We start from the raw sequence: 19675 nt of genomic DNA on the forward strand, positions 1-19675 counted from the left end.
GGAAATGGACGAGCAAACAAAGCAGGATGGCACGGACCCACAAAGGACATCGGACCGCATCAAGCATCCGAGGGAACAAGAGAAAGTGGGGTCGAGGAAGAAATCCAAGGCCACTAAGGTATCACTGGACCCAATCACCCTCATAGAGGGTGATTTACATGACATTGGAGACACGGTGCCAGATGTCACCGCGGAGGCACTACAACAGTTCGAGCAGCAGCAACAACTACTATTGGGGGCCATCTAGACAAGTCTGTAGGAGCTGCAACCCACGCATAACAGGCTAGCACGATGTCCACCAGCCTCGCTATGAGTACTTCAGAAGCTGGCGAGATGCTACATGTGAAGGTCTCCTGGGCGATAGTGCTGTCGGGTGGAGCACTGACCATAAACAATGAAGCTGATAGGCCCACTGTCAATGCCCTCAAGGGATTGTGGTTGAACTTGGTAGTTCTCCTTGGCGAGGCTCTCTACCTATTTTAGGATGGAGTCATCATGGAGCTGAGGGCCCGTGAACACCGCACTTTACAGGTGATAAATGAGAAATAGATAAATAATGAACAGTTGTCCTTATAGCGAGACTCTAAGATCATTACCTTGACCTAGGTAATCGACCAAAACAAGTGTATAATTCAAATCGTGGAGGATGCATTTCGAATGGTCCTAGAGTTGGCCATTCCTGAGGAAGAATCAGTCGAGGTGCACATTCACAATCTTGCTATAGGGGTGCGCGACACTTTCACAGAGTTGGCTAGGATTCAACTGGAGCTGAACCTATAGATTTCATATTTACAGTTGAAGGCCCAGCCTTCAACTTCACCAGAAGCAAAGGAGCAGCGTGCAACTGCTATCACAGAGGTGATAGCAGTGGTAGACAGTGCAGTAGTAGACTACACAAAACTTTTTGAACAGCCGTTCGAGGTCCTGATGAGCCTACAGGAGGACCCTAATGTATAGTGACTGCAGAAAAAAGCGTGAGAACTACAGAAGTGCTATGATGAAGTCAAAGGTATAGCGTGAACCATTTCTCTCAAGAAGAGATTGAAAAAGCTGTAGGAGGCCAAACAATTGAAAGAACAGGTAGATGCAGCGTAGCACAAGGAGGTAGTGTTGAAGTCACACTTGAAGCCCTAGTTGGATGAGGCTTATTCAGTCACGGCCTCTATTAAAGGAAAGCTTGCTCATCTGCAAGAAACTCAGCAAAAGCTTTAGGCTAACAGTTTAGGACCAGCGATCGAGCAGTTGGTTGAAGAAGAGAAGCTAGCGGCTACACAGTGCACTACCGAGGTTACCATCATACAGGTTGAGCTGGGAGGTCTTTGCGCCAAGATCTTCATGCCCATAGAGTGACTCGAGGGCGAGTCACCATGTTTTTGTTGGGGGGCTATTTGGAACGGGTTCCCCCAAGGACAGTTTTTGGGCTAAAAGCCCATCTTTTGGGACAAATTTTGTAATAAAGTTGTAAAGTCTCCGCATTTTGTGGTCATGGAGCATGAAAGTGTCAAGAGTCACAAAGGGTTTTCCGCCCTTATTTCGTAAAGTGTAAAGTCAGCTGTATAGATCCACCCATGGTCCATGGACCATGGGATTGTATAAAAAGGAGCTAAGTAAGTAAACTCTACGTAGTAAGTTGGTAGACAAGTTTTGGAGTCTTGGTAGAGATGTCTAACTATTTCGAGTCTTAGCATAGGTAGAGGCTCTACAGCTAAGTGTGCAAAGGCCTAGGGTGGAAGTCTGCAGTTGAGTGCGTGGACCCCTACAGCTATGTGCGCAGGGCAGATAGAGTTTGTATTAAACTGAAGATATCAATAAAGGGAAGTATTCTAAAAATTCTATGTATTTATTTCCTGTTACTGCATCTGGTTATATTGTGTTTTGGGTTTAATTTACAATTTTTATGCGATGCGTGAATATATGTGATTATATTGGTTAATTGAACACAAGTAAGAATATAAGCTTATGCGATGCTAACTGTGATTGTTTAGTAAGATAAGTAAAACACTTAAGGTAACTTGGGAACCCATACAATACACTGTCATAGCAGTGCAAAAGTACCTAGATCGCGGGTTAAGGCTGCATGAAGGTCAATCGTACACCTTCGTAGAGGTACTGAAGGATGGAATAAAGGGGTAGACTGACATAGCCCTAAAGCTTAGTGACCTGTGCGAAAGTAGGAACAGAGGGTATAAAATGACATCACAACCATCTCATGGTGCAGAAACTTGGTTCTAGCATCCCCCCATACTGCTTCAAGTGAGACTTTGGTCCGCGTTCCGTGGGTTGATGTTGAAAGGCCAGTAGTGTAGGGATTTTTTTGGCTAACTAACCTTGAACCTGGGTCAGGCCCCACAAAACCAACACAAATCCTTTGGCAAGCTTGCATGCTGTCATCTCCTAGTAATCTAAAGATATCTTCAAAGTGTGTGACTGCTTGTTCTTGTGCAACAAGGTACTTAGGGGAAAGATTAGGATCATTGTCAATGAGTTTGTGGGTGTTGATGACAACCATTGGAATCAGCTCTGATCATGAGGGGTTCTGTCCCTTCTCTTGTCATTACCTTTTTCATTTCTGTAGCTCTTGCTTCCTCATTATTCATCCAAGGTGCTAAGACCATCAATTGCCAGTTTCCTAGATTTGAATTTGGGTCCCACACATTCAAATATGTCAAGACCAAGTTGTGTAGGTAAAACTCAAACATTTTTTCTCTATCTTCCAAGGTGCTTTGATCACAAAGATCAATGAATTATCTCTTCCAATGTGATTTGACCACAAAGATCAATGAATTGTCTATAGTCCTGGAAGGGCATAGTGCCTCTCTGTGCTAAATTCTTGATTTGGAATTGTATCCATTTTTCTTTGAGATACAAGGCATAAGACTTTTCTCACATCCTGCATTGGATTTCCTCCAAGGATAAACTAGCCATAGTTTCCAACTAGCTTTCCCTTTCTTGTAGCTGTCCTCTTAGCCATGCATTCTCTACTTCTAACTTAGGTTTCATCATTGCCTCTCTATCACTTATGCTACTAAGCTCTCTACCCATCTCTTTGAATTTTTCCTCCATGTGGCCTACATCCTCCACTCTTTCTAATTTAGCAATTTGCATCCACCTGTGTGTCCTTGCCCTCTCTATTTCAAGATCAAAGAATAGGGGAATCACAAAATTTTGTGGGATTACCCTACCTCCTTCAATGAATCTGTAGTAGGAGCTAAGATTGGGTTGTGGACTAGGTTCCCTTAGTTATTGGTCTTCTTCCTTTATTTCTTGTGGATTTATACCTTCTTGGTCCCTTTTCTATACCTCCTGTAGGTTTGACAGGATTTCCTGTAGGATGGCCTCTGCTTCCTGTAGGTCTGTCTGTGTCTCCTGTAGGAGGCCTTTCCCCTTTTATGAGGCTGGCCTTGTGACATGCCTCCTAACATAAGTGACGGGATATTTGGGAGAGGCTTGCCCTGATGATCCTTCTCCTTGAATTTTCTATAGAGAGGTTGCCTTTTCTTGTTCCTTTGGTGAATCCTCAATGAAAATTGGAGTTTTTGTGGGGTTTTAAGGCCTTCCTTACCTAATACTTATTCTCTTTCTTGTCCTGAAGTACAGTGGGATTTGTATTTCCCTATTCCCTTTTGACTTGATAGGTGTACTTAGGGTAGTAAGAGCAGTCGCTGCCTCTTTCTCAATGGGTTCTAGACATACCCTTGGTGACTCTTCCCCTTCTTTGCCTTGAATTGTAGGCCTCCGTTCTTCCTTTTGTTTTGTTTCCTCTTTTCCATTCTCCTTTTCATTCTTATCTTTCTCTTTCTCTTCTTCCTCTAGTTCGTCACTCTGCTCATCTGTCTCTTCTTTTGTCTCTTCTTCTGACTCTTCTTCATTCTCCTCCTCCTTTTCTTCCTCTTTCCCCTCTTCTATTTCCTCTTCATTTTCTTCTTCTATTTCCTCTTCATTTTCTTCGTTTGTTTCTTCTTCCCTCTCACTAGAAGTGGTGCTTTTTTCATATTCCAAAGCTTGAATTTCCCCTCTTGGCTGGATGTCTCTAAAGGTTGTCAACGTAATAGGGAGTCTTAGGTTTCGTAGAGCATCTTCTAGGATGAGTTTGATCAACCCATGATGGGATAGTTGTTGATGTTTTCCCTCTTGCACTTTGATGCTCATATCTATCATTGATTGAAGAAGAAAGTAGGGTATACTTAATCTGTTTTGAGGAGGTGTGTCTGCTCCAAATCTCAGTTCTTGGAGGAGTCTGAAGTGGTATCCATACACCACACTGTATCTCCCTTCACATGATATGTATTTAATGAGGTGTTAACTAGCATCATTCCAAGGGTATAGAATGCCTCCTATTATGACCTCATTTTTTTCTTCCATTGGCTCCTTCCCTTCCAAAAATAATTTCTTCTTTGCAAGGGTGTTGTTACCCTTATCTTATTTTCTCCAAGGTAACCCTAAAGGGAGTGTAGTGATTCTGCTTATAACTTCAGGGGTGATTTCTACTGATAGGCCTTTCACCACAACAATGGCATGGGTCCTAGTGAGGGGTATGAGTGAGAGAGAAAATTCTCTGGCCACGTCATCATCGTATCCTCTCATCCTCTCAAAGAAACCCATCCATTAGTGCCTTGTGAAAATTTCTACTATAGGAGGATGTTGGTGGATCCTTACTATGTTTGTGGGTTCTCTCTTGTTAAAACCTCCTATCATCTTTCCCTGGTAATTGTGGAGGCTTGGATGAATATAATTCAAGAATTCTGTTGGGTGAGAGAGGATGGAGTGTTAACTTTGCAATACAATTCTCCTAGATTGCAATTTCCTCAATCAAATGATGTTTTTTCTTCTTTTTAATAGTAAAACATGGAAGGGATAGCTCCTACCTTACTTGTTACGTTATGTTGAGGAAAACCTTTGATTTCTCCTCCATTTAGTGCCCATTGATAATCCTGTAGATTGAATGCTCTGTATCCTGTAGGTTTTCTTGTAGGATCTTGTAGGTCTTCCTGTAGGATCCTATAGGTCTCCTACGCTGCAAAATGTTAACTGTCTCTTATAGGTGCTGCTTCAAGAAGGTTGAGAGAAACCTCCTTTCGATGAATTATCGAGATTTCTAATGCTCTCTTTGCATGGGAATTAGTGTTTTATTCCCTTATATGGATGATTGTGTGGGATGGTGTGTTGGCTATCTAAGTATGAGCACCTCCTTTTCGACCATTGGTCCCACTATCAATCCATCATTCCACCTTACCTCGTAATCATCTCCCATGTCATTCCTCTGCGAATTAACCATTTTTGGCCTTATTTTTTTTTTTTTTTTTTTTTTTTCTGATTTAACTGCTTCCATGTGTGGAGTTGTCTAACTATTTTCTCCTTGTCTACTAACCAAAGGTGACTAAGTTAACTCCCACCTTTGGTTATAAAACCAACTCTTACGTAATCCTACAGTTTTGATCATATCATACTAACGAGAGAGCATAAGTAAGATAACATACCTGTGGGTAAGATGCCTTGATGATGATGCATGCTGAAGAATGATGTCTCTGTGCTATGTATTTGTTGCATATCCTTCTTTGTATTGGCCTCTTTTGATGTGTAGGTGCTGGAGAGTGATGTTGGTGGTCGTGCTGTTGCTGCTGAGTTCTAGAGGAGCTTCCTCAACCTTGGAATCTTTGTACTGAAGATGGATGCAAACTTGGGAAGTTTCCTTTGTGGGATAGGCTACTATAGGATTTCCTACAGGATGTCCTGTAGCTGTCTCTCCCCTAAACATTCATACTTTTCTCACTTCTGGAGCATGAGGTTTGCTGACATGAGTAGAGAAGGGTTGTAGTGAATGGTAGGTCAGAGTTTTGGTCTTCAGGTATTGTCCCTCTATCATCCTTCTCTCCCTCTTCTATTTGCTTTTTCTTTTCTTTTTGAAAACTGTATATACAGGGGTAATATGGTGATGGAAGGCATGGAGATGATGTGGTGGAGTGAATGTTTTTTTTTTCAGATACATGCTTGTCATACCCTTGCTCTAAGATCACTTTTCTTGAGATTTCAAGGCCACTATAATTACTACAAGAAACTCCTGTAGGTTTACAGGGAATCTTGTAGGATTAGAGGGAATCTTGTAGAAAACACAGAGCCTATGTAAACTGAGCTAGAGGAGTTCATAAATGGAAGAATGGATGAAATAATGAAGAATATGAGATGGAGGGATTTAAATATGGATTGTGTAGGTCCTTCTATTCCTCTCAACCTAAGCTTATTTTCCATTTTCTTTACCTGCAAACAACATTTCCAAAAAATTTTTTTTACCTCTTTTTTCTCTTTTTTAGAAAATAGCTAGTCTACCTCCAAGGAGGTTTTCATCCTAGTTTCCTACCCTAGGTGCCTCAAAAAAGGTTTTCACACAGAGATATTTATATTTTTCTTCCTTTTTCAAAACCATTGGGCCGCCTCAAGAGGTTTTCAACCCAACAGTGGGACTTAGGTGCTTCATGGAGGTTTTCACCTGATTCTCTTTATTTCTTCTTCTTTTGTTTTCTTTTTTTTTTTTTTTTTTTTTTTTTTTCTAGGGACTTGATAGGGTGGAAGCTGAGACTTTCTCCACCACCATCATTGTCTTGCTGATGCCATTTATGAATTCTTGTTTTGACAAGGGCTTCTTGTAGACCTTCAATCTATACCCATTGACAAGTAAAGGGACAACCTCTGCATCAATGGTTCTTATCTCTACTGAACCATTATCATGAAATTTTTCTATGATAGAAGGCCCTAACCATCTATTCCTTAACTTGCCTTTAAAATCCTTATACTTGTAATCATGCAATAAAGCCCAATCACCTTCTTGAAACTACTTGTCCTTTCTATTCTTGTCATGCCAAATTTTCCTTTGAACTTGAGTCACCTCTGTGTGCAGAAGGGCTTGCATCGTAAATTCATCTAACCCATTCAGCTGGAGAAATATTTCTTGTTGTGCCCTAGTGAGATCTAGATCTAGTTTTGCTGCCATTCTTAAGGTGTTGTATTCAAATTCAATGGACATCAGGGCTTTCTTCCCATAGACCAACTCATAAGGAGTGAATCTAGTGGTGGTATTCCAGGTGGTATTGTAGGCCCAAGTGGCCTCAACTAATCTATTAGCCCAATCCTTTCTATTGCTACTAATCACCTTAGTTAGAATTCCTTCCAGTGCTATGTTGGTTACCTCCACTTTCCCATTAGTTCGCGGGTGGTAAGGAGTGGATGTTCTATGCTTGATCTTGTGCTGGCTTAACAAATTTTCAATCATGTGAGATGTAAATTGATTACCTTGATCAATGACCAATTCTCTAGGGTACCCAAACTTATAAAATACATTTTCCCTTACGAATTCAACCACTTTTTCTTTTGTTGCTTCTTAGGTGGCCTTGGCTTCCACCCACTTGGTTAAATATTCAGTGCACACAATGATGTACTACTTTTTCCTGGATGCAAGGTCAATGGGTCTAATGAAATACATGAGACACTTGGAAAATGGCTCGAAAGTCACTTGAGGTTCCAGAGGCATTTCATCCCTTGGGGTAGGTTTCCCCATCCTTTGGCACCAATCACACTGACTAGTATACCTCCTCACATCTTGGTGAAGAGTGGGCTAGTAATAAATAACTTGTAGTACCTTGAATGTTATTCTTTTTGTTGCAAAGTGACCTCCATAAGACCCATCATGATAGGTCAGAAGGATGTCAAAGAATTCCTACTCCTTGACACATCTTCTCAAAATTTGATCTGGTCCTAGTTTGAAGAGGTTGCCCCTAATCCAATTGAATGGGGTGCTCTTCCTTACAATCTTGCTCTTTTCCTTGGAGGACAAATTTGGTGTAAACTGTGCAGACACCAAGTAATTTTCTATGTCAGCAAACCATGGAGAGAGAATTGAAATGGGGAATAAGTGTTCATCTGGTAACTGATCATCAACCGTTCCTTCCTCCCCTGCAAGCAAAGTCAATCTAGATAAAAAAATATGCAACAACATTCTCCTTGCCAGGGTTATCAATAATAGTTAAATCAAATTGTTGCAATAAAAGTAACCATCTAATAATCCGGGGATTTACATCAGGTTTATTCACAAAGTATTTAATTGCAGCATGGTCATTATGTAAAAATGTCTAGTAACCAGTAATGTAATGCCTAAATTTATTCAATGAATGCACAACATCTAGGATCTCTTTTTCAGTCACTGTGTAGTTCAACTCGGATTTTGGTAGATTCTTATTGATGAATTAAATGGCATAAGGTAGCTTGTCATCTAACTGGCCTAGAGATGCTCCTATGGCTTTGTGAGAGGCATCGACATGTATATGGAAAGGAAGAGCCCAATTTGGGCCTCGAAGAAGAGGTGCAGTAGTCAACTTGTCCTTTAGGGTGTCCAAGGCTTCTTGACAGCTTTCTAACCATACAAATTTGGAGTCCTTGGCCAATAACCGAAATAAGGGAGAAGATAACTTGCTGAAGTCTTTTATAAATCTCCTATAATATCCAGCTAAACTTAGAAAACTTTTGACATCTCTCTGTTTTTGCAGAGTTGGGACCCTTTGGATGATGGCTATCTCATTTGGGTCTACCTGTAGTCCTTTTTGGGATATTGAGTGACCTAGAACAGTCCCCACAATCATCAAGAACTCACATTTTTCGGGACTAAGGGATATGTTCATTTCAATGCATTTTTTCAACACCTTACCCAAGTTGGAGAGAGCGTCCTAGAAATCACACCCATAGGGTGTAAATTCATCCATATAAATTTCCACTGCATCATGAACTAGCTTGGCAAAGATACTTAGGACTACCGTCTGGAAAGTGGCAGGGGAATTATATAGGCGAAAAGGAAGGACCCTATAAGTGAAAGTACCCCAAGGATAGGTGAAGATGGTTTTATCTTGGTCATATGGGATAATATGGATTTGATTGTATCCGTGAATCCATCTAAGAAGGAGAAGAACTTTTTCCCTTCCAGGCCATCTAACACTTGGTCAATGGAAGGTAGAGGGAAATGGTCTTTATTTGTTGCTTTGTTTAACTCTCTGTAATCAACAAAAATCCTCCACTTCCCATTTTTCTTTGGAACCAACACAAAGGAGAAACCCACTCACTGTCCAAGATAGGGTAAATGAATCCTGCATCCAACAACTTTTGAAATTCTTATTTCACTATATCCTTGAGAGCTGGATTCATTCTTCTTTGGGGTTGTCAGACTGGTTTGAAACCTTCTTTGATATAAATTTGGTGAGTACACACCGACGGGTGTGCTCCCTTCATTTCTTTGTAACTCCAAGAAAAGGCATCCAAATATTACCTTAGCATGTTGCACAATGCTTCTTCTTAGTGTACAGAAAGAGAGGGGTTGATTTTCAAAGTCCTTTCAGGGCTGAATTCTATTGTCTTGACATGAGTAGGGTTTGAATTGACTAAGAATAGATCAATCTGATGGTTACTCTTGGTCTCCTTTACAACTTCCTCTAAGGAGAAGGTGTTGGGGGTTGGATTTTGGAGGATGTGTTTAATCAAATCATCTTCATTGGGTTGTCCTCATCCCATGGAAGTTTCTAGGTTATAGAGTTGGGCTAAGTAAAATTCATCTTCTTCCTCCTCTTATAGCCATAAAGGTAATCATGTTCTAAAGATGGCTGAGCAGGAGGGTACAAGATCAACTGCTTGGATAGATGCCCATTTTTTATAGTCATGTTTCCAGCTCTGCAACTGATGTAGGCATCAGTAGTGGCTAACCAAGGCCTCCCAAGTATGAGAGGATAACCATTAACCTTGGCCTTAGGCTAAAGAACTAAGAAGTCAGCAGGGTACTCCCAGGAGTCAATGCAGACCATCACATCCTCAACAATACCCTCAGGGGCCACTGTGGAATAGTCTACAAGTAGCAAGATTGTTGTGGTCTTTCTTAATGAACCCTAGAGATTTAGCTTGAGCATGGTGTCCTTAGTCATCAAATTAATGGCAACCCCAAGAACAGTCAAGGTGTGTGGGACAATGGTGCCATTGATGTTCACATCTACTATAGGGCTTCCAGGGTCTAAATACTTTAGGAAAATTACCTACCCCAACATTAAGTCAGACAGTTGTCCAATGACATTAATGGTAGGGGTGTCTCCTTTTCAGCTCCCTGGATGTTTGAAACACTACTCTTTAAGTTTTTTGTAAATAGGTACATCCTTAATGGCTTGGAGAAGTGGAATTTTGACACACAGATTTTTCAGTTCACCCAGAAGTTCATTCTCTTTTGGGGTAGGCTGAACTGGATGAGTTAATATTTCAGGAAAGGGTGGTGGATTCACTCTAGGTATACTTTCCTCTCTTTCCTCCTCACTCTCCCTTGATGGATATGGAGGTTGGATGTCTGGGAGTACTCTCCTAGACCTCAGGTTGATTTCCTGAATTTCCACAGCATAAGCAGGGTAGGATGTCTCTCCACTATATACTTGTTTTTCCTGTCTGTTGTTCATGTTTGGATTTGGCTAGGTAGGCATCTAAGGTTGTTTAGGTGGAACAGGGTGTAAAATTCATGGTTGAGTAGGAGGTGAAGGCAATAAAGCTAGAGAATTGTTGTATGGGGGGCCCCACCCCTAGGGTGGTGCATTCCACTAAGGTTGTGGAGGATTATATGGCTGAAATGGCTGGTTGGTTGGCTGGGAATGGTACTGAGGTTGAAAAGACCAAGGAGAAGGTGTAGACTAGGAGGGATGAGAAGGGCTCCCCCAAGAGAGAATGGATGTGTTTTGGTTAGGGTTGTAATATGCATAGGATGACCCTTGCATGCCCTAAAGGTACGGTGAAGGCCTATGAGGCCTCCTTTGATTTATGTAGCAGAGTTGTTCAGTCACCCCTTCAGTTCCCTGATACACAAATTTTAGTCCAGGTAGAGAAGGGCACTTGTATGTGGAGTGGTTTTCTTCACAGAAAAAGAAAATTTCTATAAGGTTTAATGGACATTCATTCCTGGGGTACCTCCTTGTGTATATGGGGAAGAAGATGGCTAATTCTCTCTCTACTTCCTCTTACTTTCTCTTGATGTGCATAGTGTCCGACTATAGAGCAAGGGTTTGCAACATTTCATTCTTTAAATCTTCCAGTGGATTTCCAATTTCACCTTTTATGGATGTATTGGAAGAGGATGACCTAGCCATTGGTTGACTACCCCTACCCTTTTTCCTAGCTGCCCTAGAATGGTTCTTAAAGACAGTCTTGATATCTTCATAGAGTAGCTAGTAGATGTCCCCTCCTGCTAGCAAGTTTAGGGTGTCCAGAAGATCTTCCCTAACCCCCCCGAGTAGGAATAGCTTCAGTGACTCAGGATCAAGTGTGCATCTGGCCCTTTTGTAGCTAAGCTGGAATCTTTCCTCATAATATTCTAAGGAATCATCATGACCTAAGATAATTCTAAAAATTTCTTGTTTAGTGTCTTTGGACCTACAGTAGTCCCGATACTTTTTGTTGAAGGCTTGCTACATCTGAGCCTAGGTGGTGATGTTATCCCCAAGTAAACCCATGAACTAGCATAGAGTTGCATCCTTGAGAGTGGATGGGAATAATTTCAACTTATAATCATCAGTGGTGTAATCATAAGTTCTACATATGACAATGAACTCAAAAAAGAAAGTATGTGGATCTTCCAAGGTCAGGCCATGGAAGCAAGGAAGAGCAGAGAGGCTTATGCTTTTCATCTTGGCATCCCCATTGGTTTCTATGATGGGAAAATCACCCTCAATTGTTTCTCTATCTCTTGTATCATTTTTTTTTTCAACCATTAGGTCAGTTTGAATGGGTTCTCCTTCTTCTTCTCCCCCTGTAGGCTCTTCAAAAATCTCTGGTTGCTCGCCTAAGGGTCCTCCAATTCACAGCCACCAAAGAAGAGGGACAGTTGGATGTTTGAAGTGGTGGGGGTATTTGGCAGAAATTTTCCCAAGCTATCCCTATTCCTACAAGGCATGAAAGAAGTGTTTTTGGTTTTGTTTTAATTTTCAAGCTTTAAGACTAATTTTAGAATTGAAATAACAAACTGAGTGGAAACTAACTGCTAAATGAAATCTTACATGTAGAATGGAAAGGAATGAAAACCAACTTACAATTAATTTTGTAGAAATGAATCTAATAGCGGAATGAAAGGGATAAGAAATAGAATAAGGAAAGCATAAATCACATCTACTCAGATGCTTCCCCAGAAATGGCACCAAAACATTGGTAGCCCCATGAGTTACAACATTCTTGCTGTAATACTAGTGCTCATGAAATTCTCCTCCAAGTGATCCCTTTTCCAGGAAGAGACCATTGTGACTTTGTGATACTTTAAAGGATGTTGAGAGATATGTTTATGCCAAAAGGTCCTTTAGAGAAAGCAAGAAACCATGTTAATACGGAGATATGTTGTAGCTATGAGTATTGTCATCTAGGTTGAGCCTCCCAGCTTTGAAGAAGTTGTGAAAGAATAGGTTTGGAAGGATTTCATGGCTGAAGAATATAAATAAATTATGAAGAATGATGTATGGGATGTTGTTCTGAGACCTAAAGGAGAAATGTTGTAACTTCAAAATGGATATACAAGATTAAGATTAGAGTTAATGGAAGAATTAAAGTGAGGCTCATGGCCTGAGGTTTCTCGCAGAAAGAGGGAGAATACTATGACAATATATTTTCTCTTGTTGTATGCTAAACTACCATTAGATGAATTGTTTCTCGTGCTACTAGTCAATGATGGAACCTTCACCAGATGGATGCAAAGATGTCATTTCTTCATGGCATACTAAAAGAAGAAGTATATGTTGAGTGTCCTTAAGGATTTGAATTAAAGGACAAGAAGACTCACATTTCTAGGTTCAAGAAAGAATTATATCGTTTGAAGCAAGCCCCCAGAGCTTGGTATGCCTGCATTGACAACTACCTAGTGAAGCTTGGATTCACGAGAAGTAGTGTTTATTTGAACCTATACTTCAAAGTGGTCCAAGTTATGCCTTTGATTTTGGTTTTATATGTTGATTATATATTATTTACGGAAAGTGAGCCCCTGATGCTCGAGTGGAAGAGGGAGTTGGCCTTTAAGTTTGAATGAAGGATCTTGTTATGATACATTACTTTCTGGGACTAGAGGTTTAGAGGCCCAAAGAGAATTTCCTTTCTCAAGGAAAATATGTCGTGATGCTATTGGAAAGATTCATAATGACAAAATGAAAATCCTTGTCAACCCCAATGGAGATAAACTTCAAAAAATTATGTGGAGACATTGTTAGACCTAGCTTGGTGAATCCCTCTAAGTATCGATAGTGGATTGGGGAATTAAAGTTCCTTGTAAACAACAGTCTAGATATATGCTTTGTAATAAGCACTTTGGGTCAATTCATGACTGAGCCCCTTCATGTACACTAGGTTGCAGCTAAGCACATACTAATATATTTGCATGGGATGATTAATATTGTTCTGAGATATGTTTCTAAATATGTATGAATTCACGGTTACAGTGATGTTGACTAGGCTAGAAATTTTATTGATAGGAAAATCACATCAGGATGTTTCTTTAGCATAGGTTCCACCATGATATATTGGATGAGCAAGAAAGGAAAGTTTGTATATTTAATCACGGTCATGGTAGAGTACATTGTTTCTAGCATGGCTAGTTGTGAGGCATTTTGGTTAAGAAAGTTATTTGGAGAGCTATTTGAGCAGGTTCTAGATACGACAGTCATATATTGCAACAACTAGAGTGGGATTTGATTGGTAGAGAATCTTGTATTTCATGACAAGTTAAAGCATATTGAGATCATGTATGAATACATTTGAGACATGGTGGAAAGGGTTAGACATGATACTTCATCACATTTTGATCGATGAGCAGATATTGGATATACTCACCAAAGCTTTGTCGAGAGGGAATTTCTTGGTCTTTAGAGAGTAGCTTGGAATGATGAATGTTACCCTCTCAAGTAAGGGTCTCGGTTGATTGAGGAAACTAATTTATGTTGTTCCACCCTTGTCTAAGCTCCCAAGGTGAGGAATTGAGCCTTAGAGCTCCTAGGGTTGAGGGAAGTTTGGAAAATAGGATATTATGTGATCCTTACCTCTTGGTATGTTGTATCATGCCTACTGTCGAGTAATATGATAGTTTATGCTCATTAGTTCTTGGTAAGTCATATCCTGCCTATTGTCTCTCTTTGGTGTTGATAGAGTAGACCCAAGTTGGCATCCTACCCACAATATAGGCTCTTTGATATTGTTTTCCCACCCATCTAGCCAAAGGGTGTAGGATATTTGAGTTAGGTGTGATCCTTTCCATTTATGGTAAGCAGTATCCCACTCAAGTTATGGGATGCAGGTGTTATACCACTTGACTCTTTAGGGTCAAGTTGGGAAGATCATCAGGAAACATGATAGTCTATGATCCTTACCTCATGGTAAGTGGTATCCTCCCTATTATCAAAAATCAATAACATAGAGTGTGATTCTTACCTCACAATAAGTGGTATCATACCTATTTTCCTTGGATAGAGGGTCATTGAGAATGGATCCTTAGCCAGTTTCAAAGATGAAACCTACACAAAATATGGAAAAATGTGATCTACACAACATATAAATTCACCAATCCAAAACAATAGCATGTAAGAAGTATAATACCATTAAATACATCACCGGTGATCATCATCCAAATCATTACAACATAAATATAAGAAGGAAATCTTGAGACAATGATATGGAAAAAAATTAGTAAATCTATATATTTAATGAAGAAAGGTTACAACCATAGATGGTTGTAGCATAACCTCCTCCAACTCCTAGCTCTTCAAGCTCTCTCTGGAATGATATCTCGATAGCATAACAATGCATGAATTCCAATCATGAGTACAATGGCCTAGTCTCCAATATATAGCCAATGGGAGCTTCTATGCTTTTACCAATTTCTTCACGAGTTCACTTTGGGAAAAATCCAAAGGCTCAAATATATTTCCTCCACTTTATTGATATCTCCCAGTCTAGTAGTCTTGGTTAGGATAGGAAACATTCCTAGAAGAACATGAGGCAATAGTTTCAAGCTTTCTAGAGTCAATTTTGAGTAAAAAATGGAGGCATAGTGAGTTAACTTGTTATTTTTGCTCATGGGCTGGTTAAAGAGGGGTAGCACAACCTTCTTTAAGTTACAAAGCATTCCTAGCTAAGGTAATGCATGTTTCTAGTTTGTAGATAGCGTTAACACACTTTGACTAGGTATTTATAGTGACAAAAAGGCCTACAATAAGGGTATATTCCAATCATAAAAGTGCTCTTCTCCTATGAGCTAATGAGGAGGCATTTTCTCTACTCCTTTGAGTTGATGAGGAGGAATTTTCCAGTATAACAGATGCGCCCCTAAAGTGTGAGGTTAGAGAAGAAGATGACGACCAAAATACTTTACGTCATAGTTGCAGAGAGAGAGTTTCAAGGTTTTAGAATTGAAAGATGCCTACAAACAACACACATATGTCGAAGATATATAATAATAATGTCATGGTTTTGGAATTCCCATGCTCAGTTGGTAAATCAAAATATTTTTTGATGTATCGATGACAAATCTTTCATCGATAATCACAATGTGGATAGATGTCATAATGCAACGAGTCTGATAAGTTGTCTCTAAAAAAAAATAGTTGCAACTTGGGAGAGGAAACAAGGCTAAGTGATGTAAGACTCTACCCAAGGTCTTCATGACCATTACATAATACCATAATTATACACATGTGAATGAATGAGCTAATGTAAAACATTCGAGAATTCATCTGATTGCCAGTTAATGATGAAAATGTTTAACAAACATGAGGATGGCCACCGATAAGGATGATGGTCTCCAAGATGCACAATACAATCTAGTGACTATGAATGAACAAGTTGATTTCGAACACTCATAGAATCATTCAAGTGGGAGCCAATAAATAAAAACACCAATCAAACTCACTGAAACCTACCACTCAGAACTACACGCTCCAAGGTAGTGTGGTGTTTCTCGATTCACTTCTAAGATAATGTGTCGAATTTGATAGGAAGAAACCTATCAAAGGTAGGAAATAAGGAGACCTAAATAAATTGACATGAAACGAGACAAAATGATTGATTTTCAAGATAGAGTAGAATAATAGAATGAACTAACTCAGGGAAATAGGCATATGATGAAATGGTTGATAGAGGTAACATATTGTAGATGATCCCGTGAAGAATAGAAGGAACAACACCAATAAGACTCAACAACTTAGATGCAAGAACACAAAAATGATAAGTACATGAAGATGCATGGAACTCATGGTACCAAAGAAAGAATCATAAATTGGTAGGGTTCTCATAGAATTTAACAAAAGAGGAATATGATGGGAAAAGTGCCATGTTCAAGGGAGGGAAAATATCTTGCTGCCAAATATTTTGTCAGATATAGATACAGTAACCACTACTTCATCCATTTTTATCCTAATATTCTTAGGTTTAATGAGTCTATAAATGGTAAAATCGATGGTCTTATCACATTTAGAGAGTCTGAAAAGAGCTTAAACAAGAATCCAAAGGGGCTACATTTGTCATGGTTGAGGATTGGGTGCAACAAAGTGTTAATAGTATACTTGACACAGTTTAGTTAGTCCATTGAGTCTAGATAAATTGATAAACCTATGCTCAATATATGTTCACCTCACATTGTTACAAGTATAAGGGAAACAAAGTAAATTAATTATTCTTCATAAAGTTTTAAATGAGATAGATGAAGAAAACTTGTAGTGTCTTTTTTAGTTTAAGGAGCAAGAAAAATATAGAAAAGGAATCGCTCAAATATTCTTCATATGTGTTTTACAAGCCTGAAAAATTTATCTCAGAGAGTTTATCATGCAAAGGAGCATAGGAAAACTTGATAGGAAGCAGACCTAATTCTCATACCATAGGTGATTTAATCCAAAATGTTTGCATACAAGGAATCTCTAAAATGAGTAGCAGGATTTCGATCAAAAGAGTGAGGGATAGACCATTAAGATCTATGTTGTGGATTATTGTTCAACTGGCTAGGGCTAAGAGCCAACACATATCGACAAATACCCAAATTATACTAGCAATAGATTGTATGCAACCACAACTTTTTCACTGGTGTGAGAGTCTTCTTAGACAGGTTAAAGCAGAACTAACAACTTGTAAGACTTGAGCCCAAAGATAATTTGGGTATGACACACTGATTGTATCCTTCTTTCTAGAGAGAGTGTCTATCATGAAGCCACAAGTGAGTCTGGCTATATAAGGTCTAAGGGAGCCAAGGATTCAACAATGGTCTTCCTTAATGCCTCGAGCAAGAGGTGGACCTAATGTAAAATATTTTGGTTCATACTTCTTTGATTGGATGCAGGATCAGATTCCTATGATTGAAGAATTTCCATATGCAGGGATGAACTACATGGGAGATCCAGATATAGTCCTACCACCGAGTACTTAGTGGGGCCCAATTAGTAAGAAGAAAAAAATAGTGACAAAGTATTTTTCTTTTTAATTTTATGTGATTTTTTTGTTGCCGATTTTACTTTTTAAAAAATTAGTCCGTGCCAATTTTGTTGTAGGGAATTTAGCTCAAGTGGATAATCTAGAAAACCCTCCTAGATTCCCCAGAACCTAAGACAAATGAATTAAGGGAGCTACTACAACAAATATAGATGCATTTTATTAAAAAAGAATTAGATTTAAACTGATGAAGAAGAGGTGAATGATAACCTACTTTCGCTTGCAAGAAACTCAGCTAGAATAGTCAGTTTTGTTGAGAAATTATCCTCAGCCAATTCCAAAGATGAAACTTGCACACAATATGGACAAACGTGATCTTCATAGCATATGAATTTCACCAATCTAAAACACTACCAAGTAAGAAGCATAATATCATTAAATACATCAATAATTATCATCATCCAAATCATTACAACCTAAACATAAGAAGGAAATATTGGGACTGATATGGATAAAACAATAGTAAATATATATATTCAGTGAGGAAATATTACAACCATAGATGGTTGTAGCATAACCTCCTGCAAATCCTAGCTCTTCAAGCTCTCTCTCAAATGATATCTCGATAACATAACAATGCATGAATTCTGATCCTGATTACAATGGCCTAGCCTCCAATATATAGCCAATGGGAGGCTCTATGCTTTTATGAATTTCTTCACCAATTTACTTTGGAAAAAAGCCAAAGGCTGAAAGATGTTTCCTCTACTTTATTAATTTCTCTCGGTTTAGTAGTCTTGGTTAGGATAGGAAACATTCATAGATGAGATTGATGTCATATTTTCTAGACTTTTAGAGTAAATTTTGTGTAAACAACAGAGGAATAGTGAGTTAAAATTTGATTTTTTTCTCATGGGCTTGTGAAAGTTAGGTAACATGAACTTCTTTGAGATACATAGCGTTCCTAGCTAGGGTAACATAAGTTTTTGTTTTGTAGCCAACATTGACATGCTATGTCCATGTCTTTTAGGGTGCGTTATGGTGGAAAAAAGGTCTACAATAAGTGTATATTCTAGCCATAAAAGTGCTCTTCTCCTCTAAGGTGATGAGGAGGTATTTTCAAGTATAACATGTCCTAAATGCATTATATATACATATATATACAAAAACATTATCAAAAAAGGTGAGGGTACTCTTCCCTCATTTCATATTCATGTTTACATGTAGCTTCTTCAATATTGAAATGATTCCATTGCACCTTTACCATGGTCATGGCTTGATTCCAAAGCATTTTGACCTTCTTGTTCAAAATTTGCATTGGTTGGACCAAAAAGTCTAGCTTGTGCTCCACCTAAATCATATTCTGTTCAATTACATGGTTAGCATCAGAAACATAATTTTTAAGCAATGAACTATGAAACACAATATGAATATACATGGATGGTGGAAAATAAATCTATCTATATGCAATTCGACCAATTATTTCTAGGATTTCAAATGGCCTATAATATCTAGCTACCAACTTTGCACATATACCCAATTTCAATGAAATTTTCTTGCCTCCACTCTCAAGAAGACATTATCACCAAATTTAAATTCCCTATTTAGCATGTTCTAATCTACATATGTTCCTATCTATCTTATGAAGCCTTCAAATTCTATTTCGATTTTACAACTTTCTCTTTCATTTACCCAAGCAAGTCTGGACCAATAATGGCCTTGTCAACTGAATTGTACCAACTCATAAGTGTGTTTCATTTTATGCAATACAAAGTTTCAAATTGTCTTATCTTCAAAGATACTTGGTACCCATTATTATAATGAAACTCCACCAAGTGAAAATATTTCTCCCACTTTGATGGTTTGTCCATCACATACATCCTCAACATAAATATAATAACATGATACTATTTCTATTTGACCATATGAATTTGGATGGTATGTTGTGCTAAACTTTAAATTAGTCCCAAATCCTTTGAATAAAACTATCTAAAAATTGGATTTAAGCTTGGGATCCCTATTTGAAATAATTTTCTTGGGCACACCATGTATCCTAGAAATTTCCCTCATATAAATATCAACAACATTTTGTAACTTATATATTGAATTAATTGGAATAAAATGGGCATCCTTAGTGAATTTAGCCACCACTACCATGATGGAATCAGGTTTCCCTTAGAGTTCTAGGTAGATTTCTAGTAAAATTGATAAAAATAACTTCCCATTTCCACTC

The sequence above is a fragment of the Pinus tabuliformis genome, chromosome 2_2 (genome assembly GCF_031772625.1).
Source record: "Pinus tabuliformis cultivar Carrire ecotype Pingquan chromosome 2_2, CPIR1, whole genome shotgun sequence".
In the NCBI taxonomy this organism is placed as follows: domain Eukaryota; kingdom Viridiplantae; phylum Streptophyta; class Pinopsida; order Pinales; family Pinaceae; genus Pinus; species Pinus tabuliformis.